Consider the following 23577-nt stretch of genomic DNA (forward strand, 5'->3'; position numbering starts at 1 on the left):
AGAGCCCTGGCCTGGGAGTCGGGAGGACCTGGGTTCTAATCCCCGCTCCTCCACTTGTCTGCTGTGTAACCTTGGACAAGTCGCTTCACTTCTCTGTGCCACGGTTACCTCATCTGTAAAACGGGGATTAAGGCTGCGAGCCCCTCGTGGGACATGGACTGTGTCTATCTTGATTAGCCTGTATCCGCCCCAGCACTTGGTACAATTCCAGGCACAGAGTAAGTGCTGAACAAATACCATTTTTTCAAAAATACCATACAAAAAGAAGTCTACATGTTAAAAAATACAGATTTTTCTTTTCTCCCCAGAAACGACAACAACAACAAAAAACTTCTGCTGTCAGTAATTAAGCCAAGGTTGGAATTAAGGGAGGGGCCACTCAAGGACTTCTTGTGTGGGCAGAAAATTCTTCCACAGCCCAGAAGTTCCCCGGTTTCTTCACGGTTTCTTTGGCAAGAGGCTAATGGTTGACAGGTCCTCCGTGTCCATTCTTCTCCCTTGTCGCGGGCAGACAACTTCCTTCCTCTCTAGACAACAGGGAAATGGGAAAGGCTACGTGGGTTGGCAAACAGCTTCAAGAGAGCTGCTGAGTCTCAGAGTTCAGCTAGAAGTCACCAAAGACCTGGGAAACGGAGCTTAGAATTTTGGACACTCATATTTTTCAAGACAAAAATTCAATATTGCTTCTCCGAGAGGATGCCGATCACTGTGGCATCTGTTAAGTGCTTTCTGTGTGTCAAGCCTTGAGAAGGGTACAGGATAATAAATTTAGGTGCAATTCCTGTCCCCAGTGAGACTTAAAACCAAGGGGGTTGGAGAACAGGTCTTTCCTTTTATAGATGAGGAAACTGAGGCGTGGTCCAGCGTATAGATCACGAGTCTGGGAGTCAGAAAGACCTGGATTCTAATCCCAGCTCTGTCACTTGACTGCTGGGGGAACTCGGGCAAGTCACTTTTCTTCTCTGTGCCTCAGCTACCTCGTCTGTGAAATGGGGATTATGATAATAATAATAATGTTGGTATTTGTTAGGCGCTTACTATGCGCAGAGCACTGTTCTAAGCGATGGGGGAGATGCAGGGTCGTCAGGTGGTCTCACGTGAGGCTCACAGTTAATCCCCATTTTACAGATGAGGTAACAGAGGCTCAGAGAAGTGAAGTGACTTGCCCACAGTCACACAGCTCACAAGTGGCAGAGCGGGGATTCGAACCCATGACCTCTGACTCCGAAGCCCAGGCTCTTTCCACGGAGCCAGGCTGTGAGCCTCATGTGGGACATGGACCGTGTCTAACCTGATTAGCTTGCATCTACCCCAGCCCTTAGAACAGTGCCTGGGGCAGAGTAATCACTTAACCCATACCATAAAAAAGGGGCACAGAAAAGTTAAGTGACTTGGCCAAGGTCACCTAGTAGGCAAATGGTGGGCCTTAGGTTAGAATCCAGATTTCCTGAAGTACAGTGGCTGGCCTAATGAATAAAACATAAGCTTGGGAGTCAGAATACTTGGGTTCTAATCCCTGCTCCACCACTTGCCTGCCGTGTTACCTTAAGCAAGTTACTTTAACTTCTCTGGGCCTGTTACCTCACCTGTAAAATAGGGATTAAGACTGTGGGCCCCTCACAGGACAGGGACTGTGTCCAACTCAGTTTGTTTATATCCACCCCAGTGCCTGGTACAGTGCCTGGCACATAATAAGCACTTAATACCATTATTATTATTATTGTGGGACTTGGACTGTTTCCAGCCTGATAGTTTGTGTCTACCCGAACATTTACTACAGTGTCTGGCATATAGTAAGCACTTAACAAATATCACTAAATATATTTGTGTGTGTGTGTGTGTTCATACATACATATATGCAGAGAGGGAAATATTTTATCTATATACCTGCACCTTTCAACCCCCCACTTGCTATGATGATAAACAGCGTGGCTCAGTAGAAAGAGCCCGGGCTTTGGAGTCAGAGGTCGTGGGTTCGACTCCCGGCTCGGCCACTTGTCAGCTGTGTGACTGTGGGCGAGTCACTTCACGGAGTGAAGCCCACGGAGAAGCGGCGTGGCTCAGTGGAAAGAGCACGGGCTTTGGAGTCAGGGCTCATGAGTTCGAATCCCAGCTCGGCCACTTGGCTGTGTGACTGTGGGCAAGTCACTTAACTTCTCCGTGCCTCAGTTCCCTCATCTGTAAAATGGGGATTAAGACTGTGAGCCCCACGTGGGACAACCTGATTCCCCTATGTCTACCCCAGCGCTTAGAACGGTGCTCGGCACATAGTGAGCGCTTAACAAATACCAACATTATTATTATTATTATTCACTTCTCGGTGCCTCCGTTACCTCATCTGTAAAATGGGGATAAAGACTGTGAGCCCCGCGTGGGACAACCTGATTCCCCTGTGTCCACCCCAGCGCTTAGAACAGTGCTCGGCACATAGTAAGCGCTTAACAAATACCAACATTATACACACAGACGCATATGAAATCTTGAGGGTTTTTTCCCAGGAGCAGAAAGCAATTTTTTAAAAAACCTCAAATATCGGATCTCTGCTTTAAAAAGTTACATTTCTGGTTTTGTTAGGTCGCCGCTTATACTCAGCATATATGGTCAACATTTCCGGCTAGAAAAAAAAAAAAAGTCGCCCGGTTATTGTTGACTTTCAGTGACCTTACTCCAAGCAAACACATGGAGATAATCACTGCAGGTGCCTGGCTGCAGGCATAGTTATGTTTCAGGAAAACAGAACTATAGATCACGCGGCCCCCACCTGCGGGGCTTGGCTTGCTCAGGGAACGGCTCGAAAACGTTTCCATGTGGAGGACAATGAAACCTCAGTGAAGAGCCTGTATTTCACTCAATATCTGTCTCTCTGGCATGCTTGACTCTCCCCCATCCAATCCCACTGCGGTTATTTTAAGTTCTCTTGATAGGTGCAGGTGGTTTGTATTTCGGTTCTTCACTGCGTGGAGAGTAAAACCGGGACTGTACTCTGGCACTGGGTCGGGACAGTAAAGAGAACGGAAGCTAGAGAGGAAATGCTTTCCAATCTCTAGGAGAGGGCCATGGGCGATTAGCCCGACAAACATCTTTGTTCTCACCTGCTCTCACAATATATAATTTTGTATGCGTGTTTGAAGGTGTGTAGGGGCGGTAGATTACACAACTTCTCTGGTTTGCTGGAAAGCACTTTAAGATAACGTCTAGGGTTAATTTATTTGACAGCATAAGACAAGACAAGAATTAATAGAAGTGTTTACACGCCATTTAAATGCAGGGACTTCCAATAATCCCCAAAAAGATAAAGAGCTTTAAGTACCCACTGCTGAGAACGATTGCCCCTTTGCCCTACTAAGATGCCGGAGTGACCAGTTCCCGCTTCTACCGGCAAGATTCTGTTCCTCTTGAGTGTCTTTCGCTTTACCTTTAATCTTTGTCCTCTAGAATATTTCCTCCATCGATAATTTTGCAGAAGCCTATGGGTCTGCCTCATATTGTCATAGTCCCTTCGTTAGTGCCTCCATCGGAGGCATAGCTAAGTCCAGGCCCAGGTCCTCCAACCTATCATTCAGTGGTATTTATTGAGCGCTTACTGTGTTTTGTGAGTAATGATGTTGGTATTTGTTAAGCACTTACTATGTGCGGAGCACTGTTCTAAGCGCTGGGATAGATACAGGATAATCAGGTTGTCCCACATGAGGCTCGCAGTTAATCGTCATTTTACAGATGAGGGAACTGAGGCACAGAGAAGTGAAGTGACTTGCCCACCGTCACACAGCTAAGTGGCAGAGGCGGGATTCGAACCCATGACCTCTGGCTCCCAAGCCCGACCTCTTTCCACTGAGTCACGCTGCTTCTCTAGTACTTTAGTAAGCGTTTAGGAAAGTGCAGTACAGTTGGTCGAAGTGATCCATGACTTCAGGGAGCTTTCAGTCCAGTAGAGCACCTTCTAGACCGTCAGTCGTAGTTCCCTCCTTCCCCCCTCCACACATGGGTTCACCCCTCTAGAATTCGTAATTTCACTCCATAAGCGACAACCCTTCCTACACCCCACCTATAATTTACAAATCCAATCCATTGGTAATCATAATAATGATTACAATTATGGTACTTGTCACCAATCCATTGGTAATGATGATAATAATTACAATTATGGTACTTGTCCAGCACTTACTATGTGCCAAGCACTGTTCTAAGCGCTGGGGTAGATACAAGATAATTAGATTGGACACAGTTCCTGTCTAAACATGTGGCTCCCAGTCTTGAAGTCCAGCTCCTTAGACACCTCTGTACACATCAGAATTTCCATCAGAGGGTGAGTAGGGTAATTGATGATCTTGAGTGCTTGCTGTGTGCAGAACGCTGTACTAAGCACTTGGGAGACTACCATACAACAGAGTTAGCAGATACGTTCCTTGCCCGCAAAAATCTTGCAGACTAGAGGGGGAGACAGTTATATAAATAAATTATGGATATGAACATAAATGCTGTGGGGCTGGGAGGCTCATGGTCAAAGCGAAAGGTTGGCTGCCCTGGATCAGCTCCATGCAGTGCTAGTACTGCATTTCCTAAATGATTAAATAATAACCAGAAAATAATACAGCTTTCATTTATTTTGGGAGATGTTGCTCTTTTAGAGAAGAGAGAACACCAGCAGAGAAAGGACAACTTAGAAATGACAGAAAGCAAAAATAGCAGAAGCACGGAGAACATAACAGACTCGGTTCTGTTTAGTGAGTTAGAGAGTCAATAAAGCAGATGGCTTTTAACAAGAAAGGTGAACTCAAGAGCTGTTGGACCTGAGAAGCTTATTCTTTTGTTAACTACATCTAAGGATAGATCTGTGACTATCCTTTTGTCTGTTCAACCAGCTAGCCATTGTCGACATTAAAGAAAATCGTTCTCAGGAAAAAAGCGAAAACTTCTCTATTTTCTTTCCTGGTTAAGCTATGAACAGCTTATTGGTCCACAGTATCCTTGACTTAAGTGAGAGCTTGTTGGCCAGAACCTGGATTTCTGTCAGTCCACTCTTGGCTAAAATCATTTGGCCTCCACAGTTGCCATTCCCCAGTAATTAATCAATCTATCATTTCCGTTGAGGGCTTACAGTGGGCAGAGCATTGTAATAAGTGTTTGGAGACAGAAGAAGTAGACATGATCTTGCCCTCAGAGCTTTCAGTCTAATGGGGGAGACAAACATAGACTAGAAGCAGTGTTTCTCAATGGTTAGGACATGGGCCTGAAGTCAGAAAGACCTGGGTTCCAATCCTGACTCTGCCACTTGTCTGCTGTGTGACCTGAGGCAAGTTGCTTAATTTTTCTGCACCTCAAGTTACGTCATCTGTAAAAGGGGGATTAAGACTAAGAGCCTCATATGGGACATGAACTGTGTCCTACCTGATTAGCTTGCATCTACCCCAGTGCTTAGAACAGTGTCTGTCAGTAAGCGCTTAACAAATACCATTTTTTCTTTTAACTTCTTCTGACTCGAGCCATCCCAAGGGAACTATCCAAAAAAGGTAAAGAAGCCCAGCAGAAATTTGCAAAATAGCAGATCAATACGATTGGCGAAGAGCAGAAAAGTAACCGAGAGAACCAATTTAACCCCATAGAGCGATGGGATCCTGGCGGAGGTTGGCAGAGCTTGGGTCACTTTGGCCCCAGGTGGGTCCTGTGGGCAAAAATCCCTTGTACGCACAAATCCCTTGTGTTGCACTCCTATCACTCAATCAATCGTATTCAATGAGCGCTTAAAGTGTGCAAAGCACTGTACTGAGTGCTTGGGAGAGTACAGTTCAACACATCAAGCTTACTGCCTAGAGGTGGAGACAGACATTAATATAAATAAATTACAGATTTGAACATAAGGGCTGTGGGGTTTGGGCAGGGTGAATAAGGGAGCAAATCAGGGCAATGCAGAAGGGAGTGGGAGAAGAGGAAATGAAGGCTTAAGAAAAGCCTCCTGGAGGAGATGTGTTTTTAATAAGGCTTTGAACATGGGGAGAGCGATTGCCTGTCGGATATGAAGAGGAAGGGTTTTTCAAGCCAGAGGCAGGACACGTGCTAAGGGTGAGATTAAGGTGCAGTGAGTAGGTTGGCACTAGAAGAGTGAAGTGTGTGACCTGGGTTGCATCCATTACCCCGTATCGCATTCAGGAGAGTTAGAATCATCATCATCATCATCATCATCAGTGGTATTTATTGAATGCTTACTATGTACAGAACACTGTACTAAGCCCTTGGGAGAGTTCAATACAAAGGAGTTTGGAGATATACAAAAACCAGATTGTGAGCTCATCGTTGGGTAAGGATTGTCTCTATCTGTTGCCAAATTGTACTTTCCAAGCACTCAGTACAGTGCTCTGCACACAGTAAACTCTCAATAAAAACAATTGAATCAATGAATGAACTATAACATGATAATCAATTCATTTGAACAAGTTCCGGGTCCCAAAGTCTTTGTGATTGGACAGATGTTAGGTAATCAAAGCCAAGATCTGTGGTTTTGAGAGAAGAGAGCGGTCTACATTAAAGTCCTGGTTATATTTGATTTTCTCCCTATGTGAAACAGAAGTCAAGGATCCTAAATCCTACAATTATTCCTAATGCATAGTGTTGAGGAATTCAGAACACTTTGGGTTTTTTGTTGGTTTTTTTTTTTTTTTACAAGTAAGCTGAAAGGAGGACCAATTTGAAGGGAGAGGGAAAAAGAAGAGAAACATTGTTGAAGGACTGGGATAATGACCTATCTCTCCTACCTGCCCACATTAAAGTCTCCTGCTCCTTCACTACATAAACACACGTTCCACTAAACCATCAGAACAATCATCCAGCTCTTCAAATCCTCTGCAGTAATGTTGGAACTTGAAGAACTGAAAAAGTGAATTTTATGGAAAAACAAAAAATGACTGGGGGTTAAGAGATGTATTGAAAAAAATGTTAGAAAAATATATCACTAGTTTATAAATTGAATTAACCTGTGTACAACTGCCATCAACCATCAGTGGCATTTTTTTAAATGCCTAATGCGTGCCAGGCACCATACAAAGTAGAGTAAAACAGTAGCAAGACACAGATCATCTGTCTTCAAAGAGCTTACAGCTTCGTGGGGAAGATAGACAAAAATGATTTGCAGATGGTGAAAGCTGGAAGAACTAGTATAAAGCTGGAAGCAGTTCAAACACACCGGAATTAAATAACTAAATGATGTGCAGATACATGTATAAGTTAATAAAATGTACAACTGTATTTAAGTGCTGAGGGGAGAATTGCAGCACACATATTCTAAGGGCAGGTGTTGGAGTGATGTGATCGAGATGTTGGAGATTAAATAGGGGATGTTTTCCTGGAGGAGGAGGTGGGATTCTAAGCTTTAAAGGTGGAGAGAAAGCTGTAGCGGGATAGGTTTGTAGCAGGAGGAAAAGTCTCTGGCCAAGGGTCAGAGGTGGGAGAATCAAGAGTGATGCGCTGTTGAACGATAAGCTTGAGAGATGTGGGTGAACAGAGCTGATAGATAAAATGGAAAGAGTTGGTGAAGAGCTGTGGGGCTAATGGAAAGGAATTTTTGCCTGATGAGAAGTGAAATGGATAACCATCTGAGGTTTTAGAGGACTGGAGAGGAGTCACCGTAAAAAGAGGATTCATAAAGCCGGCAAGGAGTACGGATTGCAGGAGAGGGGCGAGTGAGGAGGCTGATACAGTAATCTCTAATGGCGATACGACCAGAGCTTGAGTCGAGGTACTGGTCCAGCATGTCTGTGCATCTTACGTTCTTACGGGAAATAGTGTGGCCTACTGAAAAGAGCACAGGCCTGAGAGTCAGAGGATCTGGGTTCTAATTCCACTAATTCATTCAACAGTATTTCATTCAGTAGTATTTAGTGAGCGTTTACTATGTGCAGAGCACCGTCTGCTGTGTCACAACTTGCCTGTGCCTCCGTTACCTCAACTGTCAAAAAGAGGGATTAAGATATGATATGTATTATTTTAACCAAGGTTTTAGATTGGGCTCGGGGGAGTGGGGGGAATTGGTCACTTTACTGACAAACCACTTCACACAGAGGGGTTGAGGCACAGTTTGGACCTAACATGATTTCTTTCCCAAAATCTGAAAATTGAGCAACACTGGGATTCAGCAAAGACTCAGGCGGGTGGTAATTAGAATCGGGAAAAGCTCTAAGTGACATCCCAAAGAACTATTCAAAATACGAAATGCACAAAGGACTTTGAGCCATTCAGCTTCAAAGAAAATTCATAGTCCCTAAATTCACTTTGCACCTAGGGATATAGGATGTGTGTATCTGCATACATAACTCCAAAGCATAGTCTTATGCATTAGTCTGTAAGCTTCCTGTGGGCTTGGACCGTGTCTTGTCGTCAGCTGAATCTGTAAATCCTCCCCTTCAGAAGCACCCGATTAACCACTGCACCACTTACCAAACCTCATAGTTTTTCCACTAAGCACCTACTCTCTGCAGAGCGGTTTACCAAGAGTTTATTGGATACAACAGAATTGGTATAGAGCATCCCTGTCCTCAAGGAGCTTACAGTCAAGTGCTTAGTACAGTGCACATAACAGATGCTCAGGAAGTATCATGAGTAGTTAGGGCCAGTCACAGAAATAGAGCTGGCCAGTAAGTACACATTCTGAAGAGGCTAATTCTCTGCAAGTTCATCCTGCCGATTAGAAAGCAGCAAACAGATTATTAAGTGGGGAAGCAGCATGGCCTAAGGGATAGGGCACGAGCCTGGGAATCAGAAGGACCTGGATTCTAATGCTGGCTCTGCCACTTCTCTGCTGTGACCTTGGGCAAATCACTTCACTTCCCTGTGCCTCAGTTGCCTCATCTGTAAAATGGGGATTAAAGTGGAGCCCCACGTGAGACAAGGACCGTGTCCAACCTGATTAGCTTTCCATCTACTCCAGTGCTTAGTAGAATGTCTGGCCCATAGTAAGTGCTTAACAAATACCAGTAATAATAATAATAATAATAATATGATCTCCTTCTTGCCAAATCCAATGGCCAGAGTGGCGTGGCCTAGTGGATAGAGCATGGGCCCGGGAGTAGGAAGGACCGGGATTCTAACCCCAGCTCTGCCCCATATCTAATGCGTGACCCTGGGCAAGTTGCTTCACTTCTCTGGGCCTTAGTTATCTTATCTGTAAAATAGGGATTAAGACTGTGACTTGTAACTACCCCAGCCCTTAGTTCAGTGCTCAGCATATAGTAAGTGTTCTACAGGTACCACAGTTATTATCAGTATAATGTGAGCACTGAGATATCTAAAAATAAGACAGATGAGCCAGAGTAATCATGTTTTAGAAGGAGAAGAAGGTGTCTTTTATATCTTTTTTAAGCACACAGAGGTTTCGGTTGATGGAAATGTCTATTATGTTTTCTGAGGGAGACCCTGCTGCTTTATTTAAAAATAGAAACTTTTTTTTAATAGCATGATATGATCACGACTGTGAAATTGGGTTCTGAGTCTGGGAAAGCAAGCAAACCCATTTTTAATTTTTTTTTTTTTTTTTAACGAGTCTTGTATTTTATTCAGCCACCGGAGATTCCCTCAGAGTATGTTTTGCACGCCCATCCCTAAGACTGTTGGATGGCAAATACATCCAGAATGAACGGCGAAAAACCAAACTGGACAACAAAACCTATGATTTGAAATAAACTATCCACGTTCTAATGAGTCAGCTGGCCAGAGAACCATTGCAGGCTGGTAAACCGACTGATCTAGGCAGTTATTGAATGAGCAGGAGTGAAGGAAGATATATGTTTGGCTTAAGGAGCAGTCGGAAGGAATGGTGAAGGAAGAAGCTGGCAAGGGACAAAAGGAGCTGGAGGGAAAGGAGGAGGAGGAGGAAACGGAAGCCCAAATGTGACATGAATCATCCTAGCGGCCCAGAGAGAATGAGGCGGGCATTCCTGCCAAGAGCAAGACATCTGCCTGGTCTCCAGCCAGGATTCACAAATCATCTCTGCTAAGATTATGCCTCTTTCCTCTGCCCCTGCCAGCACTACTAGCACGTAAATACACAGGCTATTTCCGGCACCGTGCTCGAATTTTGGAAAGGGATCCCCCGATCATTCCTGGCTCGAGGCATGGTGGGGGCAGCGGTCTTTGCAGAATGCCAGTCAAGTTCGTGTGGGAACAGGCTTCATCCAGATCCCATTTGTCATCCCAGACCAGGGTGGCCAGGGGAGGGAGTTGGCCCTCGGACACAAACCAGACCTACAAAGTACAATGTTTCCATTGCGTTCTCAGAGGGATAAGACTGATAAGGCCAAGTATGTCAAACTTATCATCTGAGGCTTGAAACACCTTTGGATCTGGGCCATTTTTCCTTCCCTGCCTCAAATAATGCATTTTGATTTCTCAGAGGCATTGCCCAAGAATTTGGATAGAACCTAAACATGCATAATGGGGAGTATGGGGAGGAAGAGAATGGAGAACATAGAGATGCTTTTTTTTTTCCATTCTCTCCTCTGCCTCTTGCCCTCCGATTCTCCATTTACTGTAAAAAGATAGTTCATATTTCCATTTTTTAAGCAGTCATCACATTCTGAGCATGATCTCTAGTTGAAAGAATATGGGACTGGGGATTTGGGAAATCTGGATTCTAATCTCAGCCCTGGCACTAGTCTGCCGTGTGATCTCGGAGAAGATCCTTAACTGTCTGTACCTCAGTTCCCTCTCAGATAAAATGGTGATTCAAGACATGTTCACCTTCTTCCTTAGTCCGTGACCCCCATGTGGGGCTGTGCCTGTTATAATTGCATCTACCCCAGCACTTAGTATAGTGGTTGACACACAGTAAGCCCTTAACAGATACCATGATTAATAATAGTAGTGGTAATTCTCTGAATCCGTCTTCAGTTACAGGAAAGTTTTACCAAACAGGGTAAGTGATTCCCTTTTCCATATCATCATCAATCCCACCTTCAATCTTGTGCTTCCACTAGAAAGTGAGTCTTTTGTCATCATCCTTATCATGATCATCATCAGTTGTGTTTGAATACTTACTGTGGGCACAGCACTGTACTAAAGGCATGGGAGAGAAGAACAGAGTTGGTAGATACATTCTCTGCCCACAACAAGCTTAAAGTCTAGAGGGGAGTTTTCAGAGCTGAGACCTCGAAATGGATGCAAACCAGAAGAGATTCACTTTCAACAAATACTTACTGAAGGACCAGTGGGAGGACACGTCATCAGGCTAAGTGCTAAGGGGACATCATAGAAGAGAGATGTCCCCTGGTCTGTCACCAGTCCAGGAGTAGAAGCAGCGCGGCTTAGTGGAAAGAGCACAGGCTTGGGTGTCAGAGGACGAGGGTTCTAATCCTGGATCCTCCACTTGTTTTCTATGTGATCTGGATAAACCACTTAACTTCTCCATACCTCAGTTACCTCAACTGTAAAATGGGGATTAAGACTGTGAGCCTCATGTGGGACAACCTGATTACCCTGTATCTACCCCAGCTCTTAGAACAGTGCTTGGAACATAGTAAGTGCTTAAATACCGTAATAATAATAATAAATTACATGTCTCAAATAATGAGACCCAGGGGATTTTTCCATTTTCAGGAAGCATCAATTGACTCGACAGCATAAGACAACACCATCAAAATACTGGAGAAAAGCTATCTTTTTCTACTATGCTCAGCCAGAACCAAACACCACCATCAGAAATTTTTACCAGGAAGTTAGTCCCCATGGCATTTCTGACCTAATTACCACAGTTAGATAGATTAACGCACTCTTTAGAAATTCCTGGGGCCTAGATCCTGGAGCCTCTAACTACGTTGATCTTATCTACAGTACAACATCTGAAGTATAAACTCAGTAGCCTCTGATAAAGCTGACCAATTTGACTATCATGGTGGATTCATTTTGTGGCTCAGCAGCCAAGCCCTATTTTAAGGAACTTCCATTTGTAAATAAACCTGTCCCCAAAAATACCTTTCTTCAGGGTAAGGGGTTTCAGGTATATTCTGGTGAATTTGTTTCTTTGATAGTTTCCAAAAAAAAAAAAAAATTGAAATTCTGCAGGGCACTAGCAATTATGCTTTTCTTGCCTGGAAGAATCCACTAAGCTATGTTCAAAATTCTAAACACATATTTAACCATTAGCCTGAGGCACTAGAAAAGTGAGAAATCAGAAAGATAATCACTAAAAAAAACTGTAAGCATAAAAGCTAATTTCCTACTGTTAGATATATGCTGGGTTTCCCTTTGTATCCCTGAGTCCTCAGAATGGAAGCCACAGAATCTTCACTGGTTTGTATAAGCTGCTAATATTCTTAGGTCCTTTCATTTCCTATTTAATCCATCTGCTTTCATCATCCTTCTATTCCAGATCACAAATGAGTTTTTCAGCAGACGCCGCTAAAAAATTCTATATATGAAACCATTTCGGTCGGGCAGTTTTGCTGTTTACCCAGTTTGGACTACAATAACTGGATTTGGTTGGAGTACTTTATTCCAATAGTCTCTACTTATACTCTTCCAACTCCATGCTTTTTAGTTATCATGATTTTCCAAACTGCATCTGCAAAAGTAGCACATTCATTTGTGCACTGTGCTATGGAATATCCCCATGGAAAAAGGGGGTACGTGGAAAGCAAAACAAATGCCCTTATAATCTATAGATGTAGCACTTCACAGTATGTGAGGTGCTTACCAATTTGCTTTCTCATCTAATCCGTATAAAATGAAGGCACGACCTCCCCAGTGTTTAATCAAACTATCTGAAACCCTTGAAAAATTACAGGCATTACAGGAATTTAGAGTTCCCTTCTCGCTGCCTTTTCCCTTCCACACAATTCCCGTTACTTCTGTTTCCCCCATTCTTTTGCCCTTACCCCACCATGCCCATTATTCTGTTTCCCCCAGTTTTCCCTTCTATTTTCTCCCAAATGGTCTTTCTCTTTTCTTGTTTCCCCTCAATACCCTTCTCCTTCCCTCCCCCTCCTCCTTTCTCCTTCATCTATCTCCCCAGCACTTTCTTCCTTTCCTTTTCCTTCCACACATTCATACTGACTCAGACTCGTTCCCGCTCACACACACCTACTCAGCCACAGACTGACTCACTCCCTTAAGGATACAGACACTTACGTATCCCTTGAATACGTAGAGAAACACAAATTTCACACAACTGACACGTCCAAAAAAATACATAGGAGCTCCCCACCCATTTTCAGAGGCAACTAGCCTAGTGGATGCTTTTGCCTTTAGAAACATCCTTGCACTTGTATTTCACTCTTGCCCTCAGCCCCGCTGCTCTTATGTACATATCCATAATTTACTTATTACATTATCCATCTCCCCCTCTAGACTGCAAGCTCCTGTGAGCAGGGAACGTGTCTACCAATGCTATTATATAGTACTCTCCCATGAGATTAGTATAGCGCTCTGCACGTTGTATGTGCTCTATAAACATGATTGATTGTATGCAGGAATGTAGGTTGAATCAGAGTTGGGCAGTTGAGGCAAGTTAAAGCTGCTTAGCCCTAAACCTATCATGACAACTTGCCCTTTCAGTTCTTCTACCTGGACCACGCGTGCAACTAGTCAATTTGTTGAGCACTTACTGTGTGCAGAGCGCTATACTAAATGCTTGGGTAAATACAAGATTATAGAGTTGGTAGACACATTCCTTGCCCTCAACAAGCTTACAGTCCAGAGCAGGAGAGAAACATTTATATCAAATTATGGATACATACGTAATTATGTAGGGCTGAGGATGGGGGCGATGAATAAAGGGAGCAAATCAGGGTGATGCAGAAGGGCCTGGGAGAAGAGGAAATGAGGGCTTAATGAGGAAAGGCCTCTTGGAGGAGATGTGCCTTCAGTAAGGCTCTGAAGATTGTCTGTCAGATATGAAGAGAGAGGATATTCCAGGCCAGAGAGAGAACGTGGATAAGAGGTCAGCGGTGAGAAAGACGAGATCGTGGCACACCAGAGAAGTGAAGTGAGTGGGCTAGAGAGAGACTCAAGCTATAATAGTTCCAGCCATTCAACCCTCTTCACCTCTAGGGCTGGAAGACTCCAGGGTCCACTGGATGCATTATTCTAGTACTAATAGTGATAGCGTTTATCAAGTCTCCACGGAGCACGACAGAAGCACTTGGGAAATCCAAAAAAATAAAGTCGGTATTTTAGTCCCTGACGGCAAGAAGCTTGCACCCTGATGAGGGAGGCAGATTTAAAAGTGTCAATCAATCGTATTTGTTGAAAACTTACTGTATGCAGAGCACCGTAGTAAGTGCTTGGGAGAGTACAATACCACAGAGTTGGTAGACACGTTCCCTGCTTACAGTCTAGACGGAGAGACGGACATTAATATAGATTATTGAATGAATTGTTTAATTGATAACAGATATGTACATATATTCTGTGGGACTGAGGGTGGGGTGAATATCAAGTGCTTAAAGGTACAGATCCACAGTGCATAGGCACCACAGAAGGCAGAGGAAGTGAGGGAAATGAAAAATCAGGGAAGCCCCTTGGAGGAGATGTGCTTACAGTGACGTTTTGAAAGTGGGAAGAGTGGGAATCTGTAGTATATGAAGAAGGAGGGAGTTCCAGGACAGGAGGAGGATGTGGCCATGGGGTAGGAGGCAAAATAGGTGACATCAAGGCACAGGAGGCAAACTGTCAGAGGAGCAAACGGGTTGGGTTGTAGTAGGAAATCGGTGAGGTAACATAAGAGGGAGAGCGCTGATAGAGTGCTTTAAGGTTTATGGTAAGGAGTTTCTCTTGTGATTTCCAGTGTGTAATAATTTGGGGATTTTGACTAAATATGAGGATTAAGATACGAAAGTTTGTTAGTTGAGATTTAATTCAGGCAAGACTTAACATGATCAAAGAGAGGTATGATTCAAGTTCTTCAACAAGGAAATACAATCTTCACCAGTGGAGTTTCTCTAAGGGAAAACAATTCTCATTTGGGAGTTGAGCCCACACCCTTTTACAGCACCTGAGTCCAGCACAGATTATTTTTTCCCCAGTCCACTAAGGACACAGACATCCTACATCTAATGAAAACCTCAATTCTCCAGAGAAAATCTGGCTTTTGTGGGCATCGCATTAACCCTTCATGCCCTACTTTGACCAGTTTTCAGATATTTCCGCATGTAGAGATTGTAGGCCTATCGTTCACAACGAAACACCCAAATTAATTTGATGCAGTCTTGCTGCAGTTACTTCTTCACCACGCATCTGTTTGTTTTTGAAAATGACATTTAAAAACTATTTACCACATGCCAGGTACTGTATCAAGCATTGGGAAAGATCAAAGATCATCGAAAAATAGGCTGAATCAGGATTCAGATTCTCATTAAATAAAGTGGTTAGTTGTTCCCTGTTGCCTCTTTCTGTCCAGCCTCCCCTTGGCAGCTCATCCCATGCACCTTTGATTGCAGCACCTAATTGATTTTCCCTTAATGGTTCATAGAGATCAATCAGTGGTATTTATTGAGCTCTTATTATGTGCAGAGCTCTATACTAAGCACCACCTACAAAAGATGCCAAGGAGGTTGTATCTACCGTGAAACTTGATGACAGTGATATTATTTTGCAAATCTTTCCCTTACTCTATTATCGATTCTATTTTCCAAAATTTCCCTTGCCACTCCCTGCTCTCAGATAGTTCAGTGTCATAATTAACCACCTTCCAGCCCTCTTTCCTTTCCCACATGGCTCCCTGAAAAATGCTGGACCACTCAATCCAATCACTGTATTTACTGAGCACTTATTTTTTACTCTCCCAAGCACTTAGTACAGTGATCTGCACACAATAACAGAGATAGTAGACACTTTCCCTGCCTACAAGAAGCTTACAGTCTAGAGAGGGGAGACACACATTAAAAAAAGTTAGTGTGCTATGGGGTTGAGGGTGGAGTGAATATCTAGCATTTAAAGGATACAGATAGAAGTGCACAGCTAATGAGTAGGGGAAAGGAGGGCTTATTAAGGGAAGATCTCTTTGAGGTGACGTGATTTTAACAAGGCTTTAAAGGTGGGAAAAGTGGTTTGAAGTGGGAGGGAGTTCAAGGCCATGGAGCGATGGAGAGATGGATGAAATCGAGGTACAGTTGGGAGATTCGTGTTAGAGGAGCCAAGTATGTGGGCTTGATTGGAGTAGAAAATCTGGGAGGCAAGATGGGAGGTGGAGAGTTTTAAAATTGATGGTAAGGGGCTTCTGTGTGATGTGAGAGTGGATGGGCATCCACTGGAGGTTCTTGTGGAGTGGGAAGACATTGATGGAACTTTCTTTCAGAAAAATGATCCCGTCAGGTAGAGTGAAGCATGGACTGGAGTTGGGAATGAAAGAAAGCAGGGAGATTTGCAAGGAGGCTGAGGCAATAGTCAAGGTGAGAAATGATGAAAGCTTGAATCAGTGTGGTAGCAATTTGGATGGAGAGGAAAGGGTAGATTTTATAAATTTTGAGCAGGTAGAACCAACTGAATTTCAAGACAGACTAAATGTGTTGGTTGAAAAAGAGAGATGAGTTGAGGATAATAAGGACAATAATTATAATTAATAATAATGGTACTTGTTAAGCATTATGTGCCAAGCACTGCTTTAATCCCTGGGATAGGTACAATATAATCAGGTCGGACACATTCCCTGTTCCACATGGGGCTCACACTCTTAATCCCGATTTTACAGATGAGGTAACTGGGGCCCAGAGAAGTTAAGGCACTTGCCCAAAATCACACAGCAGACAGGTGTCAGCCCCAGGATTAGAACCCAGGTCCTTCTGACTCCCAGGCCCGGGTTCCATCCACTAAGCCAGGCTGCTTCTCGAATGAGGAAAATGTCACAAGGTGAAGGGATGAGCACTGAACAAGCTCCCATGGTTGATACCTTTGTCCCCGATCACCTGAATCGGCAGCAGAAGAGGTGTGAATTAGAGCCCTGACAGTCTCCATCGCAACAGTTGGGTAGTCTTGTCACATCCCTGACGACCCCAGGGCACAACTCTCAGTACCAGGGCCTGTTCCCCGGTACAAAGGAAACCAGTGATTTCTGGACCATCTCCTTGAAGAGATCCAAACAAATGATCCCCTCTAGACTGTAAGCTCATTGTGGGCAAGAAATATATCTACCAATTTTGTCATGCTGTAGTCTCCCAAGCGCTTATTTACTCCAGTGTTCTACGCACAGTAAGCGCTCACTACATACTATCGATTAATTGAATGATGGAACCTATATGGGTGACTCTGTTAACCCTTCCTTCCCCTACTTAGAGAAGCAGCGTGGCTCAGTGGAAAGAGAACGGGTTTGGGAATCAGAGGTTAAGGGTTCGAATCCCACTCGGCCACTTAGCTGTGCGACTGTGGGCAAGTCACTTAACTTCTCTGTGCCTCAGTTACCTCATCTGGAAAATGAGGATTAAGTGTGAGCCTCACGTGGGACAACCCGATTACCCTGTATCTTCCCCAGTGCTTAGAACAGTGCTCTGCACGTAGTAAGCGCTTAATACCAACATTATTATTACTTGGCATTGCCTCTCCTCTTAGAGATAGCTGAGTGCAATTCTCCCCGCCTTCCTGATCACTGAAGCACTTCAAACTCAAACTGGACACAAAGAGAGAATTACAGAAGATGAGAGGCTGCTCTACCTCAATTGCTTTTCCTGTTTAGGCCACCAAACCAAATCACTTCCTTCTTAGATGCCTGCCTTCCCAAACAAATTGGAAGAGTAGGGCAGCATCTAATCAACAACTTGGGCTATTTAGATTTGCTCTGCACACAGTAAGCACTTAATAAATACCACTGACTGATTTAGAACCCCTAATCCTCAAGCTCCAACCTTCCGATGAATTACCCGATTTACTTGCAGGATCTATTCTAGACTTTGCATTTCATTTATAAAGCACTAAATACTTTATGCCCTGGTGATCTGAGAAATCACCTCTCAGTCTATTTGTATCCTTCTGACGGTTGACAGCATTTCCCTTGACAGTGCCCAAGTTCAAAACTCAAAGAACTGGGAGTAAGGCATTTCCCTCAGAAGGCTCTTTAGTTTTGGTTTTTTTTTTCCTTTTCTTTCACCTAAAAAAGTGTAGTTTGACACAGTCCTTGACCTGACACCCGCTTGGTCTAACAATGTGAAAGACATTCTCCAGCTGTTTTTTTCTCTTTGTGAATTATAATGACAATAACAATCAAAATCATAACAATAATAAGATTTTATATACACCCCTCCCCTAGAGAGACCCCAGTACCTTCATATTTACTGGGTAATTTAGCCTCACACCATCCACATACTTAAAGGCAAAGATGACTTAACTGTAGGTCACAGGGTGAGTCCACGGAAGCAACACAAATAGAATCAAACTAGTCCTAGCCGGGATCTCAGCCCTTTTTATCACAGTTTGTATTTACTGATTTCTCAAGACTGTGGGGGATAGCGGGCCTGTTATCTGGTAGGAATTAAAATGATTCAAGGAAGAAAAGCCCTATAATAACAATGATAATAATTGTGGTTTGGGCCAAACACTGTTCTAAGCACTGGAGTAGATAGAGGATAATCTGGGTGGACACAGTCCCTGCCCCACATGGGGCTCACAGTCTTGATCCCCATTTTATAGATGAAGTAACTGAGGTACAGAGCAGTTAAGTGACTTGCCCAAGGTCACACAGCAGAGAGGTGGCAGAGCCAGGACTACAACCCAGGACCTCCTGAATCCAGGCCCGGCCTCTCTCCACTAGGCCACGCTGCTTCTTTAAAATTACCATTGCCCTCTGTGGGAATTGAACCCGGGACCTGGGTGTTATTAGTACTGGCCTGATGAATCCAATCCACAACCTTGGTGTTATTAGCACTGGCCTGTATGGAAATCGAGCCCGTGACCTTGGTGCTATTAGCACCACGCTCTAACGAACTGAGCCAACTGGCCATTTATTATGTACTCGAATATTATTGTCATGAGCATTATTGTTGTCTGTGAAGCAGATATTCTCCTTTCTGAACGCTACCATCGGCATCGGGGTGCACCTGGACCATGATCCATCTGCATTCCCAGGCAGAAGGAACTTGTTAGTTTTCACGAACACAGCACATCTCAGGGAACTTATCTTAGGAGGTGAGATTCTTCTTACCAGAATCCTCTTCGCCTGTCACAATGCCTTCATTAATCAAACAGTCTAAATATAACCTTCTCTCTCAATTCTGTTGTCAAGGAAAGACCTTGGATATGAATAGTTCTCAATAGATTTTGTTTAGAAAGGCAATACCATGCCATCTTTAGTGAAAAAGCTTTTTGCAAAAATGATCAAAATACTTTTTCTAATTCTGTTTTGCTAAAATACAATACTGAGTTTTCACTCCCAACCACACCGTGCTCTAGATTTTCTTTCAAATTGAAAAAAGAGAAGAGCGTGGCCTAATGGAAGCAGCATGGCTCAGTGGACGGAGCACGGGCCTTGGAGTCAGAAGGACCTGGGTTCTAATGCCGGCTGCCACGTCTGCCATGTTACCTTGGGCAAGTTACTTAAATGTTCTGTTCCTCAGTTTCCTCATCTATAAAAATGGAGATTAAATACCTGTTCTCCCTTCTGCTTCACCTGTGAGCCCCTTGTGAGACAGGTACACGTGTCAGATCTGATTGTATCTACCCCAGCAATTAGCACAATTCTTGGCACATAGCAAGCACTTACATACTGCAATGCTTAAATTTGAATCAGGGGGCCACATGCTTGGAATTAAGGTGAGAATTTTACCAATATTCAAATGTCTGGGATCACTTCTCAAGTATGTATTCTCTTCTTCACAGCAACAACATCTAGAATTAATATGGCAGCTTTTCCTGGCCCTAAAGAACTTCACCAACACCAATTTGCAGTTGGTCTATCAGTGTGAACTTCATAAGAATGGGCATTATAATCTTTCCACTAAAGCCCATACAAGTTCAATTCATTCATTAAATTGAATTTACTGAGTGTTTACTGTGTGCAGAGCGTTGTACTAAGCACTTGGAAAATACAGTTCAGCAATAAAGAGAAACAATCCCTGCCCACACCAGACTTACAGTCTAGCACAGTGATGTGCTTACAGTCACACAGTACAGTTTTTTAAAGTTGGAATCAGAAAAATGGCTCTCTAGCCAACTTTACAAGCCTGAGACTTCAGGCACCCGTATTGGTCAATTTTTTTTTTATAGTATTTGCTAAATTATTCCTCTGTACCAAGCCCTGTTCTAAGAGCTGGGGTAGATACAAGTTAATCAGCTCAAACAAAATCCCGGTCCCACATGGGGCTCGCAGTAAGAAGGAGGAAGAACAGGTATTGAGGCTTTGGTTGAAATTGAGGTTGAAATTCAATTCAAATGATTCAAAACAATTGAGGAAACTGAGGCACTGAGAAGTTAAGAGACTTGCCCAAGAACACACAGCAGGCACGTGGCAGAGCTATTAGAACCCAGGTTCTCTCACACCCAGGTCTATGCTCTTTTCACTAGGTCATTCTGCTTCCCTGCCGCCTTGTCTCCAGAATAAAAGTACATTTTGAACAGCAGTAACAATGGTTCTGAGCTTTCCTCAAACTTTGTTTCAAATACATCGTCCTAGCTGTTGTGGCTTCTTACTGATTTTTATTGATCATCTCCTGTTAAGTTCGTTACGGGCAGGGAATGTGGAGGAGACAAGTGGTGGAGCCAGGGTTAGCAATAATAATAAGGATAATGATGGTATTTGTTAAGTGTTTTCTAGGTGCCAAGCACTCTTCTAAACACTGATACAAGGTAATCAGGTTGTCCCACGTGGGGCTCACAGTCTTACTTCCCATTTTACAGATGAGGTAACTGAGGCACAGAGAAGTTAAGCAACTTGCCCAAAGTCACACAGCTGACAAGTGGCAGAGCCAGGATTAGAACCCAACAACCTCTGACTCCCAAGCTCATGCTCTTTCCACTGAGGGCCTCTGACATCCAGATCCGTGCTTTTTCCAAGTGGCCACGTGAACTGCCATAACTCTCCTATCAGATTATTCAGTACAGTAAATCATTATCAACTCTTTTTGGGATTAACCATGAGCTGTTCTGAAAACAAAACCAGGTGTAAATGGCCATGATTCACTAAGCACAGACGAGACTTCTGAGAGACGTTTTGGCGGCTTACATTAAAATCCACTTCTCTCAGTAGGACCTGAAACCATTCCGCTACTGTTAGGGGTTAATAAATGAGCCTGCGGAGGAATCAGATCCATTTCTGTATTTTGCCTTTTGAAACTCTACACAGTTTCTCTTCCCTTTTTCGCCCCACTTCCCGTCCTGGAAAAATCATTAGAACTTGGCCAGAGACTAGGGATTGAGAATCCAATCCATTGTTGCCTAGGATATCTGTGGAGGCAGAAACGGTGTGGACTAGAGTAGTGTTCTGCTATAAATTTGTACTAAAACATGGAAGTGGCTGCTCTCCCTCACCACCGCTTTTGCTGCATAAAAACATGCCATCGTTGAAAATTTACTCCATCTTCTCCTTCAAATTAAAGATGAAGAATAGAATCTTTTGAAATACAGGAGTGTAAAAAAAAAAAAACTAAGCATTCTTTTCATAAGTGATAATTTTTTGGTAAAATAATTTCATAGTTCAAATGTTCTACAAACTACAAATGATTAGTGACCATTAATTTAATTGATATTATGGATGAGTAGTAAACCCCTAAAGTTAAAGGTCTATAAATGTGATGCTCACGGAAATATTCTCTACTGGCTGTTGCCTGTAGCTGGAGATTCCTTTATCAAAATTCTTACTCAACCAAAATTATAAAAACACTTGCAATTATCACTTGAGTGATGTGGCCTAGTGAAAGGAGCATGAGCCTGGCAGTCAGAAAACCTGGGTCTAAACCCTTACTCTACCACAAGCCTTTTGTGTCACCTTGAGCAAGTCACAACTTCTCTGTGCCTCAGTTTCTTCATCTGTATAATGGGGGTAAAATACCCTTTTTTTTTTTCCTCCCCTAATGGCTGTGAGGTCTTTTTGGAGCAGGAACCAAGTTCCATATGACTGTACTGTAATCTCTCCCAGGACTTTAAAGTTAGCACTCAATGAATAGCATTATTCCTGATTTAAAAGGCCACCGGTAGAAAATAATTGAAATTTAGGTAGGAGTCAAAATTAGACGAGACCCCACATCATCCCGGCCCCTCTTCAGCCTGCCAGAGGGAGAAATGGGGTCTGCACACACATCCAAGTCTCTTCTGTTATGGACGGCTGATGTCCTTTCTTAGCTCTCTCTCCTCTGATAATGAACTGCCAACCCAGAGCTAAGGCCCCTTCTGGTTTCCACCAACGCTCGCGTGACTGATCTTGAGCAGAATTTAGGGAAGTGTGAATAAGTCTGACTGCCACTGGATTCCTACTCTGTCACTATTTCACTCATTTCTACCTTACTTGGGGTCACTCCTACCTAGGCTTCAGCTTCTGGAGTGGGTGGACACTTCACCACTATGGCGCCGGGTTGAGTAACTTCTTTGGAACCGTAATAGTTCTTCCCAGCCATGGAGACTAACGTTACTGTTAACTGGAAGAAAGCAGTGTGACCCAGTGGAAGGAACCCTGGCCTGGTAGTCAGAAGCCCTGGCTCTAATCTCTGCTTGACCACTTGCCTGCTGTGTGATGTTGGGCAGGTCACTTGACTTCTCTTTGTCTCAGTTTCCTTATCTGTAAAAGAGGGATTTCCCCTCCTATTTAGCTCCATGTGAGACAGGAACTGTGTCTAACCTAATCTGTAGTGATTCCAGAAATTAGCTTTATGCTTAGCAGATATTAAGTACTTAGTAGTAGTATTACTAAGAAAGTAAATCCGGGGTGATGGATCAGAGACCCTGGCCTTGCTTATGTAATAATAATAATAATGATGGTCTTTGCTAAGCACTTACTGTAGGCCAAGCGCTGGGTTGGATACAAGTTAATCAGACTGGACACAGTAACTCACCCACATGGAGCTCACACTCACAATAGATCTCTCTATATTATCCCGAGACCTGGAAAAACATCCCAAATATCCAATAACCAATGACAAATCTAAATGGAAGTGCCGATTTTCTGAATCCATGCTTTTCTGTCAGTCGAGGTTACCCATTTCCTGTTCAACAAGCAAATCCCTAGTGTTTCCTTATGATTGCCTCAATCGATGATATTACTGAGCATTTTCCGTGTGCAGAACACTGTATTAAATGCTCGGAAGAGTACTATACAACAGAATCGGTAGTCACATTCCCTGTTCACCAGGATCTTATATTGTAGAGGGGAAGACAAATATTTAAATAAATAACAGATATGTACATAAGTGCTGTGGAGCTCGGGGCAGGGTGAATATCAGTCGCTTAAAGGATATAGGTCCAAGTGCATAGGTGATACAGAAGAGAGAGGAAGCAGTGGAAATTGGGGCTTAGCCTGGGAAGATCTCTTCGAGAAGTGATTTTTGAAAGTCTTGAAAGTGGGGGAAAGTGGTGGTCTGTTGTGTACAGAGAGGGAAGGAGTTCCAGGCCAGAGGGAGGATGTGGGCAACAGGTCGGCGGCAAGATAGACAAGATCAAGTTACCGTGAGTCGGTTGGCCCCGAGT

At 43.5% G+C, this 23577-nt stretch overlaps 1 long non-coding RNA gene across 1 annotated transcript in view; it reads right to left on the bottom strand.

Annotated features, from left to right (window-relative positions):
- Positions 1-295: 295 nt before the first annotated feature.
- The window catches only part of LOC103170785, an 84273-nt gene continuing 60991 nt past the window's right edge, over positions 296-23577 (bottom strand). The window contains exon 3 of the long non-coding RNA XR_486399.3: positions 296-527. This is a non-coding gene — a long non-coding RNA (uncharacterized LOC103170785). The remainder of the gene's footprint in view (positions 528-23577) is intronic.

Source organism: Ornithorhynchus anatinus, chromosome 14 (assembly GCF_004115215.2).
Source record: "Ornithorhynchus anatinus isolate Pmale09 chromosome 14, mOrnAna1.pri.v4, whole genome shotgun sequence".
Lineage (NCBI taxonomy): Eukaryota > Metazoa > Chordata > Mammalia > Monotremata > Ornithorhynchidae > Ornithorhynchus > Ornithorhynchus anatinus.